At 42.1% G+C, this 17,166-nt stretch overlaps 1 protein-coding gene across 7 annotated transcripts in view; it reads left to right on the forward strand.

Moving 5' to 3' along the window:
- The window catches only part of DOCK4 (dedicator of cytokinesis 4), a 520,558-nt gene that overhangs the window by 67,411 nt on the left and 435,981 nt on the right, over positions 1-17,166 (forward strand). The gene's annotated exons all lie outside the window — the stretch shown is intronic.

The following is a 17,166-nucleotide window of genomic DNA, read 5'->3' on the forward strand; positions in this document are numbered from 1 at the left end:
AGTTTCCCATCTGCTTCTTTACTGTCCAAATACCCATGATAGCTAGGGCTGGGCCAGGCTGAAGCTGGGATACAGGAACTCAATCCAAGTCACCTACATGGGTGGTTGGGACCCAAGTACTTGGGCCAACCTGCTGCATCTCAGGTTGCTCATTAGCAGGGTGCTGGAATAAGTAGTCCAGCTGGTGCTTGAACCCATGCATTCCAATATGGGATAAGATGCAGCCGTATCAAGCAGCACCTTAATCAGTAGACCAAATGCCTGTCACTCTTTAGTTCTCTGTGTCACGTTTTCTCCACTTGAAGTTTCCATAATTGCTTTTACAAGTCTATTGTAATGTACAAAAAGGAAAATAAAGAGCTTCAAGCTCTTCAATAATAAGACCCTAGACAAAAGCATGCCATGTTGTCCATAGCCCCATGCTCCACCCAGGGTTGCCTTCTTGGTCACCTCACTTCCAAGTACTGTGACCCTGTCCACACTGTGTATCCTTTCTATGCCTTAGTTTCTTCATCTGGAAAAGAGGCACAGTAATGCTGCCTACACCACAGAGGTGCTATGAGGACTGAGTGAGTGAGTGCATGTGGAACACAGAGCCTGTTCCCTTGGCCTACCATCTGGCTTCCCGTCTTGCTGTACTTACTTGATTTCCAGAGAGTTGAGGAGTTGAGTTACTAGATGTTTTCAATTGGAATTAGTTGCCAGTAGTTACGCTTTGGGAGGAGGGTGATTTACATTTTTAAAGCATGGATTTCTGGTTTTGTTGAACGCTTGGAGCATCTAGTGGCACTGGTTCCCCATTGCGGCCTGGCAACATCATTTTACCCTGTATATCTCAGTGCCCCCACGTTCAGTGTGGTTCCTCACATTCTCTGTTTCTTCAAGACAGTGAGGTAGCCTGTTCATTGCCATTTATTGCCTAACAGCCACTTGCTGTTGACACTGACATTATCTGCCTGGCCCTCATTGGCATTTGAGTTTGTAATATCATTTAAAGAGGTCTGTAATGATGCAAGGAGGAGACTGGATTGTGTTTCAGTAGTCAGGGCTCTCCAGAGAGAAGGAGTAGGAGATGCGTAATTACATTTTTTGTAAGGAAGCCCTTGGGCAGGAGTTGCTGCTGCCATCTTGAGGCAGATCATCTTCTATTGGGAAATCTCAACATTTGCTTCTAGGGCCTCTCAGCTGATTTCTTGAGGCCCACCCACAGTGATTGCTGTTACTGATGGTAGATGTTAACTGCTACAGAATACCTTCACAGCAACTCGATATTAGGGTTTGAAAAATTAAGTACTATCACTTAGCCAAGTTCACACATGAAAGTAACCATCACAGATTGCAACTTTTGAAGCAGTCTTGTGATATCTATGTGGCATCTATATATTTTTTTCCCGTTCCTTATGGTAGAGGATCGGGGGCGTGAAGGGGGATTTTTTTTTTCAAAGAAGTTGAGTATAAAAAACTCTGAGAACAGCTGAGCTTTGCACATAACGCTGCTATGCCTGTGTCTGGAGTCTAAAAGGCGGGATGTTGGAGATGGGTGATGCAGAATGCCTTCCTAGAGTAGAGGTGACACAGATGCTGGTTTTGCTAGTTCTGGCTGTGCCATTCAAGGTGGGGAGTAGTCGGGTATGGATTCAGGATTTTGGAGGAAGACAGGGCTTTTAGGGAGCTGTAGATTGCTTCATGAGCTTAGAGCTTCCTGCTCACTGAGTGTACAGGGGTGTGGGTGTGTATGTGTGGGTGTGTGGGTGTGCATGTGTGTGTGTGCATGCTCTGCCTCCTGAAGGTCAGGTACTAATGCAGGTTCTAGAAGCAGGTCTCTACCATTGGCCTCATGTGGCTCTGTGTGTTGGAAGGTTGCCATCCAAGCTTAAAAGGAATTCTCCCAAAGCCTTCTTTGTTTCTCAGAGATTTTTGCAGAGCTGCTATAGAAAGGCTGAAAGCCAAAAGGGAAAAAAATTCCTTCATGTGTATTTTTCTCCACGTTATTTAAAAAATACATCAGGTTATATGATTTTTCTCTTAGTGTTTTTTTTTTAATTTTCTTTTTATGGGGGAATAGGGTTTTGAATAAAGCCTCAAGATCCCACTTCTATATGCCTTTTGAGAATTGGCTATAATTTAAAATACTCAATGTGTTTTATTATGAAACAATAGATGAGCCTGAAGATATAGAAATATTAATCTTAGGAAATGACACCCACAGCTCATCAGCTCAGCTTCAAGGTTCTGATCCCAGAAAGTTGTTGTGGAGCGTACTGCCGCTGAGGAGTACCCACGTCAGTGGATTCTGGGTGTGGCCTGTGCTGTGGCTGGAGTGAAGGCCTGCCCTGCAGGTGGGGCTGGGAGCAACATGGCTTCCTCCTGGCAGCTTCCTCTTCTGGGGCAGCAGAGAGCTTTGAATGGCTTTGTTTGTTATTCTAACTGATTGTTTACTTCTGCTCTTCATTAGTACCATCTAGATTGGCCCTGAGTGTTTCTTGGGGGAATTCCAGCTGTGGTTAGTATTCTTGGAGTAGGTTACAAGCCTTTGGGAGAGAGGAACAGTGATCTTAGTCTTGGGAGCTGGATGTCCAGGTTCAGCTCGCTGGGTACATTTGCTTTTCATCCCCATGGGGCCTCCTTATCCTCATCTTTACTCCAAGAGGATTGAGCTGGATAGAAATTAAAATCTAGAGATATTTTACTGCCTTTATAAACTACATGTTGGCAAAAATTTGTAGCTTAGTTGTAGCCTGTCACAGTCCCTTGATTCCTCTTTTTTCTTATTTAATATCCATTCTTTAAAAAAAAAATTAGGGAAGCAGAGATTGGGAGCATTGAAAGGGACAGAGTGGTCTTCCATTTACTTGCTCACTCCCCAGATGCCTGCAACAGCTTGGCTGGACTAGGAGGAAGCCAGGAGCCAGGAACTTCATGGAGGTCTCCCATGTAGGTGGCAGGAACCACAGCAGGGAATCAAACCTAGGTACTTTGATGACGGAATCCTGGTTTTTTAACCTCAAGGTTAAACACCTGCTCTCTGCAAATGCTTTCTTGGCCATTCTACTTTATCTCTAGCTAAGAGACTATATCCCATGCTCTGTATCAATGTCATGAATGAAGGCAATTGATTGTCCTCCTGTACCATATATAAGCCAAACCAATGAGAGCATATGTGTTCATTTCTGGATAAAGCATTTTTTACAAGGTTTTGGCAAATCAGAGTAGATCCAGAAGTGGGCAAAGGCAACAGAAACTATGTCATTTTGAGGATGGCTGCAGAGAGGGAATTATTAGAAGTAGATGATGATAATGATGATGTATACTAATAGAACTTACTTATTATCCCATGTAACGCATGCACAGGAAGCCTGTTGTTGTTAGCCCCGTTTTACAGATGAGGAAACTGAGATAAAATGAAGTGTGACCCAGGTCAAGGTCACTCAGCTAGTAATTGGGAGAGAGGTGCTGGACCAAGAAATATTTGGTTCTAAGGGCATTTGTCAGACATGGAAGAGATAGAGAGATGAGACCTTGAAGAGACATTAGGTCAAGTTTGTGTAAAATATTACCTTGCCATGTTTTATTGCATCTGTGATACCACTGGTTATAAAATGCATCATTAGTTGTCTTTAGGAAAAATTGCTGCCACGTAACACATCACAGTCAGTTGTAAGACTCCCTCCGGCTTAATAGTTGTTCAGATGTGAAGAAAGCATATTTTAGGCTTCATGGAAAAAGGTTACGTTATGACCCTCCAGATCGTGGACCAAAGGACCAAGCTGGGAGGGAGATTTTAGTTCAAAGAAAAGCTTCCCAACCTCTTGAGCTGTTCTGAGGGTGTGCCACACAGCAGGGCTCCATGTGAGTTCCTTGTTGTGAAAGTGCAGAGACAAGCCAGAGGATCTTGACAGGATGATGTGGACAGATTTATTTCACTGAATCGAAGGTGAAATAAATGACTTTTTAGTACTTTTCCAAACCCTATGGTTTTTAATGAAATCTAGCACACATGTACAACACAAGCAATTAGAAACATTTTAAAATGTGCTGGCCGCCGGCGCCATGGCTTGCTAGGTTAATCCTCTGCCTTGCGGCGCCGGCACACCGGGTTCTAGTCCCGGTCGGAGCGCCGGATTCTCTCCCGGTTGCCCCTCTTCTAGGCCAGCTCGCTGCTGTGGCCAGGTGCAGTGGAGGATGGCCCAAGTACTTGGGCCCTGCACCTGCATGGGAGACCAGGAGAAGCACCTGGCTCCTGCCTTCGGATCAGCACGGTGCGCTGGCCCCAGCGGCCATTGGAGGGTAAACCAACGGCAAAGGAAGACCTTTCTCTCTGTCTCTCTCTCTCACTGTCCACTCTGCCTGTCAAAAAAAAAAAAAAAAAAAATGTGCTGGCCACTAATGTATAACAAAATGTATGTTCCAGTGCCCTTTCTTTCTTGCTCTCTCTCTTTTGGTTGTTTCTTTCTTTTTCTCTTATTCGGGACATTCAGGAACAAGGTTGGAAGTGTTCCATTTTTCCTGCCAGTTAGTCAGATTTCTTGACTTGGTCCTGGAGGTGATCTCCATTGTCATCTAGTTCATCTTTCCTGCCTTTTTGCTTTTCCCCAAATCCTATAGCTATGTTCCTCTGTGCTTTGTCCTTGGAAAGGCATGATGAGACACCATCCATAGAAATCTGTTCACAATGTGCTGACATACAGACTAGGCTTCTGGAAAACACCGGCACTCCTTCTTTTCTCATTTAGGTTTTCCATCCATCTTTACTTTTCAAAGTCCTATTCACTTTTCAAGACCCAGTCTGAATTTGGTCTCCTCCAAAAAAATACCTGCCAGGTCATGTAAAGTAGTGGTAATTTCTGCCCTTCTTGATGACAGCTAGAGGGTTGTGTTTATATCATTCTGATAACATTTTCTTTTGTATTTATTTTTATTGAAAGGAAGAGTTACAGAGAGAGAGAGAAAGAGAGACAGAGTGAGAGGCCCTCCATCTGTTGGTCTGCCCCTCAAACAGCCACACCAACTGTGGCTGGGCCAGACTGAAGCCAGGAGCCTCTTCTGAGTCTTCCACATGGGTACAGGGGCCTAAGCACCCAGGCCACTACAGGCACACCAGCAAAGAGCCAGCCACAAACCAGCATCCACATGGGATGTCCACACTGCAGGCAGCGGCCCAACCTGCCACGCCGAGCGCTGGCGCATCTGATGGCACTTTCAACATTTGGTTTTGAACTCTAGTTACTAGTATCTAGTCTTTTCTCCTCCACGTGCTTCTAAGCTCTGAGTGCAGAGACATTTCTTACTTGCCACTTCATACACCAGCAAAGGGGCATGACACACAAGCAGGTGCTACTTGTGATTGAGGAATTGCATTAGGCCATGTTCAAGCTGACTTTTCTTTTCATCAATTTCTGGATTAAGCTAATAAACATTGTTTTGTGTTCCCTAAGTGCATTTTACTTGTCTGTAGAAGCAGAATTTTGTGGATGCTTTTAGACTGAGTGATTTCCAAGCCAGCCTGGGATTGCAGATGTGAAATAAATCACAGAAAGAAAAATATACAAGCAGATGATGGCTTTTTATGAGTTGCCAGTCCTTTATGGTTTCTGTATTTCTTTTTCGATTAAAATACTTATTGGACATAAAATGAAACAAGTTTCATTTTTTTGCTTGAATTTCTTCAGAGCTTTGAAATTTTATAACCTATTGATTTGGGTTATAAACCACAGTGAGATAAAGACTTCGGAGCATGTGTTTGATTTACACCGACATCGTTGGAAATTGGCCCAGAGAATTCCCCTTTCAACCTGTGGCTGTGGTGTATGATATAAGGGAAAATCTGATTAGTTCTTGATTGTTGCCTAATACTTGGCTTTCTCCTTTTGGCTAAAGATGCAGATTATTAATTCCTGGCAGGTGGCCTGGAATTAGGAAGAATGTGGAAGAGAGTCAATGAAAAAGGTTGTTTTTTGTTTGTTTGTTTTGTACACCCACTGGCTTTTCAGATAGTGCGTGGTGAATGCAACAAAATGAAGATTTTTCATCATTGACTTTTGGAGTAATTAGGTTTAATTTTTTGATGAATGATTCATATTTATGTAACTCTTGGAAAAAAGAAGAAACTGCTGGGCCCTTTTTTTTTCTTTTAAAGTTTTTGATTGTTAAATTTCTTTTCTGTTTGTTCTTTAGTTCCTTGCATAATAGTCTGCAGGCAGCTTAATCAAAGGCAGCTTAATCAAAGGATATCACTTGAGAGGATGTGATACTGAATGCTTGGATTGATGGTTTTTTGTTGATAAAAGGAGGTAGGTTATATAGCTAGTAAGAATTTGCTTTGGGGAGTGAAGTTTAATAAATAAGTTAGATGATAGTTGGTTATTGGAATATAGTTAACATGCCCTATGCAATATTTCCATCCAGGAAATATTGTTTTCTCTTGTACACAACTCTGTTTATGGTACTGTGTTGGGAAAGTATACAACAGACACTTTATAGAGATCTTGACGGATGTTCCAGTAGCTTTAAAAATTATTTATTTAAGCGGGAGGGAAGAAGGGAGAGAGAGAGAGTGAACAAGCTCCCATCTGATAGTTTATTCCCCAAATTCTTGCAACAGTCAGAGTTTGGCAGAGCCCTAATCCAAGAGCCAGGAGCTCCATTCAGATCTCCTTGTGGGTGGAGTCAGGAGCTGGAGGTGAATATTGAACCCAGGTGTTTCAGTATAGAATGTAACCGTCTTTTTTTGTTTGTTTTTTAAGATTTATTTATTTATGTGAGAGGCAGAATTACAGGCAGAGAGGGAGAGAGAGGGAGAGGTCCTGCATCCACTGGTTCACTCCCTAAATGGCTGCAACAGCCAGAGTTGGGCTGATCCGAAGCCAGGAGGCCAGAGTTTCTTCTAGGTCTCCTACCTGGGTTCAGGCGCCCAAGTGCTTTCCCAGGCCATTAACAGGGAGCTGGATAACAAGTGGAGTAGCAAGGGCAGATATCCCAAGCAACATCCTAAATGGTATGCCAAATGCCTAGCCCTTTTACAATTTTTAAAAGTTATTTTATGATATTAGAGAAAAGCACTCTTCTAAACTTCCCACAACTGAATGAGTTAACTTACCATGCTGAGGTTTGATGTCTGTGGAACAGATTCCTTTAAGAGATGTTGGGTCTTGATGGCTTGGGATGGTGGATTTACCCCTCCTGAAAGCTGTTGATGTCACTGCTCGCTTTCTGTGCTGCACGGTAGAAGACTGTTGTTGCTGTAATAAAGGCTCAACTCCCTAGATGTCTGTGACAGCCCAGGCAGGGGCTGGCCAAAGCCAGGAGCCAGGAAATCCATCCTGGTCTCCCCTGTGGAGACTTGGCAGATGCCCAAGTACTTGGGTCATCATCTGCTGCCTCCCAGGAGCATTAGCATGAAGCTGGATTGGAAGCAGAGGATCTGGGACTTGAACCCAGGCTCTCAAATATGGGATGTGGACATCCCAAACAGTGACTAATCCACAGAGCCACAAACCCATCCCTCAACCCAGTTTATTAATTCTGTCTATCTAGAATGTTAATTATAAAGACTTACTCTGAAGACAAATGAAGTGATTTTGAAGCATTGTAATGGAATGACTAATTTAAAGTAATATGAGCAAGGCATTTACATTTTTCAAAATGTCAAGTTGACGTCACCCTAGCCTCCCACCATGGTGCAAGTCTCACCAACCATTGCAGGAACATAAATGAGAGACCACTCACAGTTTGAGAAATACTGGTATATGTAATAACCACCTGCTCTTATACAGTGTTCTTCCAAAGACTTAATCTGTCTTCGTAAACATATATCCAAGCAGCCTTGTTACACCATATTCTTTTCCATTCAGGTGATGAAGTATAAAATTTGAGAGCCTGAATATAAAATTAAATTAGCAAGTATGTCTTCTTTATTTTAAGAAGTTTAAGAAGGCTCATGAAAAAAAATATTAAGGGAATGGAAGGTAAATTCTGTCTTGATCAGTTCTGGACTGTATTTTTATTTCTGTCTGGCTAGAAAGAACTATACCTGGGGATGCTTTTGTGTCCAAAGTTTAGGGCAGCTTTTGCAGGTACTCATAGGACCACCTTTGCTTGTAGCCTGTCACCTTCCTTAAAACATCTGACGTGAGCCATCTGACCTGTATCCCTCTTCTGCAATGTAGGTTGGAGTGATGGCTTCACAGTTAGAGAAGTGGAGAGGTTTTTTTTTTTTTTTTTTTTTTTTTTTTTTTTTTTTTTTTTAATTTAGAGGTTGGTGGTGATCCTAGAATTATTTGAGATTCTAAATTAAGGAAGCTAAACACTAAATCTTTGCATTCATCCATTTGACTTCTAACCATTGACAATAGAAATTTGAGAGAAAAACTTAGAATTCCTAACAAAGTATAAGCACCGGCTTACAGGGGCCTCTGACCTTAATGAGTCCTGCAGAGAGTGTTCTTCTGTCAAGCTGTAGGCCAAATGCCCAAGGAGAAAAAAAAATCAAAATCAGCAGTAAATTTTGCTAAGGCCAGAGACTCTTCTGTTCATCCTTTAATAAACCTTGTGTGTCCCAAGCTCCTTCCTACTTTGTTACCAAGAATATTGAATGTAGGTGAGAAAGCTGGACTGGAGGCCCTCCCCCAGCATTTTGCCCTCTATTGTAGCATTTGTCTGACTGCTTAGCCACATGTGTGCAGGCCTGCATTCTATAGCTTCCTCCTCTGAGGTCCTTTTAGGGCAGGGATGCTGTCCATCTTTGTGCTGTTTCTAGATAACCATCTCTGTGTGAATGTTTGTTGATTCTATTTTTAACATTGCATCCTTTGTGTGAGCAGCTGCAAGGCTGGGATGACCAAATGTCCTGTTTTTCTCCCAGGTTTTCCTGGTTAAGTTCCATTCTTTTGTTCATGATACCTAGAAATCCTTGTGGGTTGGCCGTGTGTGATGCTTTAACTATGTTGAGCCTAAATTCAAGCAAAACCATGCCTTTGAAACCATGTGGCTTTAGCCTCTTCAGGAATCCCTGTAGTTAAGACTAAGCAACCGCTGAGAAAATGACCTCCAGCTCCAAAGTGGGGGGCCAGTTTACAAGGATTTAAGAGGTCCTATCAAAGCGGGAACTGACTGTGGCAGGAGTCCACTGTTTTCCTAATGATCCGAGGCACTGCCAACCTTCCCTCCCCACACATCTTTCATCTCAGTCCCCGTTGCAGATATTAATACATTTAACAAAAATGAGATTTTGAAAGCTTTGCAGGCTCACTGTGCCGATGAACACGTGAAGGGTCCCTTTTTTTCTGACTTAGTCTTCTGTCTCCTGATCCTGCATGTTCTTCCCATTGGCCACTGGCCTCTTTCCAGGGATGGAATTGAAAAGCATCTTCTCCTCCCCTCTCTGCTAGTCAGTAGGCTCAAAACCATGAAGTTTGTTAAGCCCTCCTTTGTGTATTTCCCTTCCTTCTTTCTTGGGTCATTGGGGTTGCTGTCTGTCTCTCATAGACAAGAGTCTATGCTATGTGATTTGTTTCTCCTTCTTATTACCTGATACCATACTTCACTCATGACAGGGAACTGATCAGCGTTGTAACCAAAATGTAGGTGAATAAATAACTTATTGAGCACGTTTTAACTTTGAAAACATATATTGTGTGGGTCATATTAAGGGTCCAGGATATGGGGAGGAATAAGACATAGTTACTACTTTCATGGAGTCCGTGGCTTATTATCTTTAAGACAGTTGGTATCTTCCTTGCCTTATGTTATTTTTAAGGATTTTATTTGAGAGGTAGAGTTACAGACAATGAGGGAGAGACAGAGAGAAAGGTCTTCTGTCAGTTGGTTCACTCCCCAAATGGCCGCAACAGCCGGAGCTGTGCCGATCCAAAGCTTCCTCCTGGGTCTCCCATGTGGGTGCAGAGGCCCAAGGACTTGGGCCATCTTCTACTGCTTTCCCAAGCCACAGCAGAGAGCTAGATTGGAAGAGGAGCAGCCAGGATTAGAACCAGTGCCCATATGGGATGCCGGCACGGCAGGCAGAAGATTAACCCACTGTGCCACAGCTCCCCCTTCCTTGTCTTATATAGCCATAGGCAAATAAGTACTCACATGGTGAATGGCCCACCCAATGGTTGGCACATTGCTGTCCCCATAGCCTGCTGGAAGTGTCTGTCTTGTTGTCCTGCCCAGGCAGACAGAGACTCCTATGGCTGTTTGTACTTGGATGCTCTAGTCCTTGTAGACTGATCAGTCACAGGCCACAGCACATTTAAAAACAATCTCAGCCAGCACCACGGCTCACTAGGCTAATCCTCCGCCTGTGGCGCCGGCACACCAGGTCCTAGTCCGGGTTGGGGCGCAAGATTCTGTCCTGGTTGCCCCTCTTCCAGGCCAGCTCTCTGCTGTGGCCAGGGAGTGCAGTGGAGGATGGCCCAAGTGCTTGGGCCCTGCACCCCATGGGAGACCAGGGTAAGTACCTGGCTCCTGCCATCGGATCAGCACGGTGCACTGGCCGCAGCGTGCCAGCCGCGGCGGCCATTGGAGGGTGAACCAACGGCAAAGGAAGACCTTTCTCTCTGTCTCTCTCTCTCACTGTCCACTCTGCCTGTCAAAAAAAAAAAAAAAAATCTCCAGTGTTGAAAGGTGACCTGATCTCATCTAGCATCTTTCTCACAACTGATAGTTTTAGATTATTTCAAGGAACAAGAAGATACCTCAAAAACTGCAGGAAGCAGAATCCCTTTTGTTAGTTTTAAGAAATATTTATGGCACACTCTGCCATTTCCTTGATATCTTATGGGTTTTCACTTTTATAAGCCTGTGTTATTTCTTTTTTTTTTTTTAAAGGATTTATTTATTATTTGGAAGTCAGAGTTACAGAGAGTGAAGGAGAGACAGAGAGAGATATTGTGTCACCTGGTTGAATCCCCACATGGCCGCCACATCCAGGACTGAGGCAGGCTGAAGCCAGGAGCTTCTTACAGGTCTTCCATGGGTGTGCAGGTGCCCAAACACTTGGGCCATCCTCTCCTCCTTTTCCCAGGCCATTAATGGGGATCTGGATTGGAAGTGGAGCAACTGGGATTTGAACCAGTGTCCATATGGGATACCAGCATCTCAGGTGGCTTTACCTGCTGTGCCACAACACTGATCCTAAGCCTGAGTATTTCAGAGCTAACTCAACACCAGGATAAATGGCTTTATTTATTGCCTAAAATACTGGAAGTCAAATGGATTTATTTTTGGTAACTTTGTGTAATGATTTGACATAAAGACTGTGTTGCTGTGTTGCAGATTGGGGAATTATTGTCCATGTGAATTCAACTTTGCAATCCCATTAATATTTTACTGCCACAGTGAATATGACTGTTAAATTCAAATCAGGAGTTACTGGTTCCTTTTGGTAGGGCACTCTATATTTTTAGTCACTCTCTGTACATTTTATTTTTCCCACATTTACCAACTTAAAATATGAAGTTTGTTTTGAGAGTGTAGATGAGCTTTAAGAAAGGGAAGACTGAATCAAAACATGTACTTGGAGCATGGGATCTCTTTATCATTATATATTATTTGGGCTAGTGATTTTGATGTCACTCATTACTGGCTTATCTTACTACCTCCAAGGAATCTAATTGCTTTGCTTAGATGGAAAACAAATAGACAAATAATCTTGTTGTTATATTTACCTGGAGAATTGTTAGAACCATGATATTTTGTTTATATTAACTTGAAAATGGCACTCATGTGAAGCAGAGAAATATTCTGTAGGTATCTGAAAATCTCAAGCGAACACTGTCATTTTGGGAGCATGGGGGTTGTATATCCTTGAGCTTTGAGACTTAGCACCAGTGGTGTGGCACTATGGGCATTTTAAGCCCTAGTGCCTGCTTGTTTCCCAGCCCCTTCCCCCTCTTTTCCACAGACACTGCTTTGTCATCACACCCTGATCCTCCTCTTGTGCTCTGGAACTGGGATGCTGTCCCAGACCTGTGGCTTCCTGGATTTCCCTTTTCTTCTTAGTCTGCCAGGTGACCTATTACTCAACCTTCAACTCTGCTCAAATTTCCCCGTGTCGGGAAAGCCTCCCTTGACCTTGCCAGGCAGAGTTAAGTGCTTCCAGGTCTAGATGTGTGCAAGGCCTTTGCTCATCTGGAGAAGGACTGCCAAGACTAGGAAGCCCAGGACTATGGGCATGTGAATGCAATCGCTTTTTTGCTTTGTTCTATTAAAAAGGAATAATAGAGAATTTGATGGTGAGTTAGGTGACACAGGTTCTAGTTTGTAACCTGCTGCCAGCTTAAGCAACCTGGGGAAAATCATAACTTTATAAAAGCCTATGTTACTTATAGGTTTCTATGGACAACAGAGCTTAAAAAAAAAAAACTTCTTTGGGATTTTTTTCTTTTACTTTTGAAATAATTATAGACTCTCAGAAAATTGCACACACATGAAGAGTCCTATGTACCCTTTGCTCAGTACCTCCAATGGTGATGTCTTACTTGGTGGTAGTATGTTGTCAAACCCAGGAAGGTGATATTGATGTATTATATTAAACCATATTATTTGTCACATTTAGTTTCCACCAGTTTGTATGTATGCTTGTATGTGAGTGTATATGTGTATATGTATAGCTCTATGCAGTTTAATCCTATCAGTAAATCTCATATAAGCACTGCAGTTACCAGGATATAAACTATTCTGTCAGCACAAAGGACCTCCTTGTGCTACTTCCTTATAGATATACCCCGTCACCACTGGTCCTTGATCCCTGATAATACTTCTGATATTGCTCTTTTTCTATGATTATATCACTTTGAGAATGTTATATAAGTAGAATCGTACCATATATACACCTTTGAGGTTATTTTTCACTAAGCATAATGCCTTAAGATCCACTCAAATTATAGACTATTTTTTATTGCTGACTAGTATTCCCTGATACATATGACTATAGCAGTTTGTTTAACCACATTCACCCATTGAAGAACATTTGGGTTGTTTACAGTTTGGGGCTATATCAAGTAAAATGGCTGTGAACATTCATATACAGGTTTTTTTTTTTTTAATTTATTTTAAAGGCAGAGTGGCTGAGAGGGAGAGATTGGGGGCGGGGGTGGGGAGTTACCTTTCATTCTCTGGTTCATTGTCAAATGGCTGTAACAGCCATGGACAGGTCAGTCTGAATCCAGGAGTTTGGAACTCCATCCGAGTCTCCAACGTCAGTGGCATTTGGGACATCATTTGCTTCATTCTCAGGCACATTATTAGCAGGGAACTGGACTGGAAGTGGAGCAGCCAGAAATTTTTTTTCTTAGTTTTATTAGCAACAATTCCAGCATTTTCAATAGGTACAGTTCCAAGAAGACAATCACACTTTCCTCCTCTTTCCCCCCTCCTCATCCTTCCTCCCTTCTCTTCCTTTCATCAGTTTTTACAAAGACATAATTTTAATCCACTCTGTATTCACAGGCTTACTTCACCACTAACCATAATATTCAACAAGTAAAAAGCAGGAAGACCAGTTCCACAGGAGTATAAACAAGGGCTAAAAATGACAACCATATTACAAAATGTCCATTTCATTCCCATACTTTTTTGTATTCTGTATTAACTCACATATCAGAGAGGAGAGCAGATTTGGTTTTTTTGACACTGGTTTATATCACAAAGCACAGTGGTTTCCAGGTGCATCCATTTCTTTTGGAAAGAGGGGATTTCATTCTTTCTTATGGCTGAGTAGTATTCCATAGTGTGTATATACCACATTTTCTTTATCCAATCATCAGTTGATGGTCATCTAGGTTGATTCCATATCTTAGTTATTGTGAGTTGAGCTGAAATATACATGAGGGGTGGATAACTCATTCATATACTGAATTCATTTCATTTGGGTCTATTCCCAGGAGTGGGATGGCTGGGTTATATGGTAGATTTATTTTCAGATTTCTGAGGAATCTCCATATGGTCTTCCATGATGGTTGTACTAGTTTACATTCCCACCAACAATGTAGTATGGTAACTTTTACCCCTCATTCTCACCAACATTTATTATTTTTTGATTTTTGGGTGATAACAATTCTGACTGTGGTGATGTGAAACCTCCTTGTGGTTTCTATTTCCATTTCCCTTGTGGCTAGTGATCCTGAGCATTTTGTCATGTGTCTGTTGGCCACTTGTATTTCATCCTTTGAAATATGCCTGTTGTCATTTACCCATTTCTTAACTGAATAGTTTGTTTTGTTGTTGTTGAGTTCTTGAGCTCTTTACAGATCCTAGATATTAACCCTGTATAAGTTTCATAGATTGAAAATATTCCCTCCCATTCTGTTGGTTGCCTCTTCACATTTTTTTAAGCATTCTTCTCCCCTCCTTTTTTTTTTTTTTTTTTTTTTTGGACAGGCAGAGTGGACAGTGAGAGAGAGAGACAGAAAGAAAGGTCTTCCTTTTCCATTGGTTCACCCCACAATGGCCGCTATGGCCGGCATGCTGCGGCCGCTGCACCACACTGATCCGAAGCCAGGAGCCAGGTGCTTCTCCTGGTCTCCCATGCGGGTGCAGGGCCCAAGCACTTGGGCGATCCTCCATGGCACTCCTGGGCCACAGCAGAGAGCTGGACTGGAAGAGGAGCAACCGGGACAGAATCTAGCATCCCAACCCGGACTAGAACCCCGTGTGCCGGCACCGCAGGCAGAGGATTAGCCTATTGACCCATGGCGCTGGCTGCCTCTTCACATTTTTGAGTTTTCCTTCACATTGTAGAAGCTTCTTAGCTTGATGTAATTCTATGCTTATTTTGCTTTTATTGCCTGTGTTTCTGGGGTATTTTCCATGAAGTCATTGTCTATGCCTATGTCTTGCAGAAGTTCCTTGGTGTTTTCCTCCAGTAATTTGATGGTATCAGATCATAGATTTAGATACTTGTTCTATTTTGAGTTGATTTTTGTATAAGGTATGAGATAATTGTCTTGTTTCATATTTCTGCATGCATAGATGCAATTTTCCCAGCACCATTTGTTGAAGAGACTGTCCTTTCTCCAGGGATTGAGTTTAGCTCCTTTGTCAAAGATTAGTTAGTTGTAGATGAGTGAATTAATTTCTGGAGTTTCTGTTTGTGTTCCATTGGTCTACATGTCTGTCTCTGTGCCAGCAATAGGCAGTTTTGATTTTAACCACCCTGTATGTCTTGAAATCTGGTATTGTGATTCCTCTGGCATTTTTTGTTGTTGTTGATGTTGTTTTTTAAGATTGCTTTAACTATTCAGGATCTCTTGTACTTCCGTATGAATTTTAGCATCTTTTTTCTAGATGTGAGAAGAATGTTGTTGGTACTTTGATTGGGATTACATCGAATCTGTAAATTGCTTTGGCTACTATGGACATTTTTGATATCCATGAACATGGAAGTTTTTCCATTTTTTCTGCATCTTCTATTTCTTTCTTTTATGTTTTATAATCTTCATTGTAGAGATCTTTGACATTCTTTGTTAAATTTCTTCCAAGGTATTTGCATTTTTTTGTGCCTATTGTGAATAGGAATGATTTTATAAGTTCTTTCTCAGCCATGGTAGCTGGAAGTTGAACTGACACTGCCATATGGGATGCCAGAGTTAGACAACAGCTTAACCCACTGTGTCACAATGCCAGCCCCCATGTTTACTCTTTGAGGAATCTACCCTGCTTCTTTCAGGAGTTACTTCTTTACAGCTTTACAGGAGATAGATCAGTTGTTAAGATAAAGTAGTTTAACTCTGGGGAAGTCATCTGGATACAGGATTCAGAATCTTCTAGGATCAGAGAAAGGCAATATTGGAGTCTTCCCTTGCCAAGTGGTATGAAGGGACCATCTAAAGGATGTGTTGGGGCCGGTGCTGTGGCATAGCGGGTAAAACCGCCACCTGTAGTGCTGGCATCCCATATGGGCATCGGTTAGAGTCCCGGCTGCTCCACTTCCAATCCAGCTCTTTGCTGTGGCCTGGGAAAGCAGTAGAAGATGGCCCAAGTCCTTGGGCCCCTACACCCACGTAGGAGACCTGAAGTAGCTCCTGGCTCCAGGCTTCAGATCGGCTCAGCTCCGCTCGTTGTGGCCATTTGGGAAGTGAACCAGCAGATGGAAGATCTCTCTCTCTCTCTCTGCCTCTCCTCTCTCTGTGTAATTTGACTTTCAATAAATAAATAAATCTTTAAAAAAATAAAGAAAATAAAGGTTGTGTCATTGTGTTATTTGCCTAACTGAATGTTGTCTCAAATTAACACACCTCAACTTAGAGTTTTGTTCTTTCTTTTAAAAAAGATTTCTTTATTTAAAAAGCAGAATGTGAATTTGTATGTGACACACGAAGGGTGAGTGGAAACTTACAGCTTTGGTTTACTCCCAAATGCCTACAACAGCCAGGGCAAGGCTAGGCCAAATCCAGTAACCAGGAACCCCATCCGAATTTCCCACATGAGTGATAGGAAATCAAGTGGCATCTATACTAGCTGCCAGGAGCATTAGCAGGAAGCAGAATTGGAAGCGTGTAGAAGCCTGGACTCAAACCCAGCACACTGCTATGAGATGTGAGCATCTCAAGTGCTGGGTTAACCTGCTGTGCCATGTTGCCCACCCTAGCTTAGCACACAGTTATTGGTGATGTAATATTCCTCCATTTTTCTGTTGTTTTTCAATGTTTTTATTAATAACATTTATTGTGAGATTGCTACCATCAGATACTAAGGAGGCAACACGTAATATGGGTTAGCTGTTTTAGGTGTGGGTATTTAGCTGGACTTTAGCTTCATCCGTAATGTGAAGATGTTAAAACCTACTTTTTTGGGCTGGTATAAATACCAAATATTTTAAATAGCGTGATCTTAGATTATGGTGTATTCTCAGAGATTTGCTATTCTATATGAAGATCCCGACATTATGGTCCTTAAAATTAGTTTTTATTGTGTAAAGATAGCTAATATTTCCATTACTTTTGCAGAATAAAATTTCCTTTGGTAATGTAATAATAAAGAACAGTAACGATGAGCCTATCATCTATTGAGAGAATAGTGAATCCAATGCCATGCTCAAGTATGAATTACCTGTCTCATTTGAATTTCACAATAGACCTATGATTAGGGACTCTTATAATACCCAGTTTTCAGATAATAAAATGAGGCTTAGTTAGTTATTTAAGTTGATGAAGGTCTGTATCTTAA

The sequence above is a fragment of the Oryctolagus cuniculus genome, chromosome 3 (assembly GCF_964237555.1).
Source record: "Oryctolagus cuniculus chromosome 3, mOryCun1.1, whole genome shotgun sequence".
NCBI lineage: Eukaryota > Metazoa > Chordata > Mammalia > Lagomorpha > Leporidae > Oryctolagus > Oryctolagus cuniculus.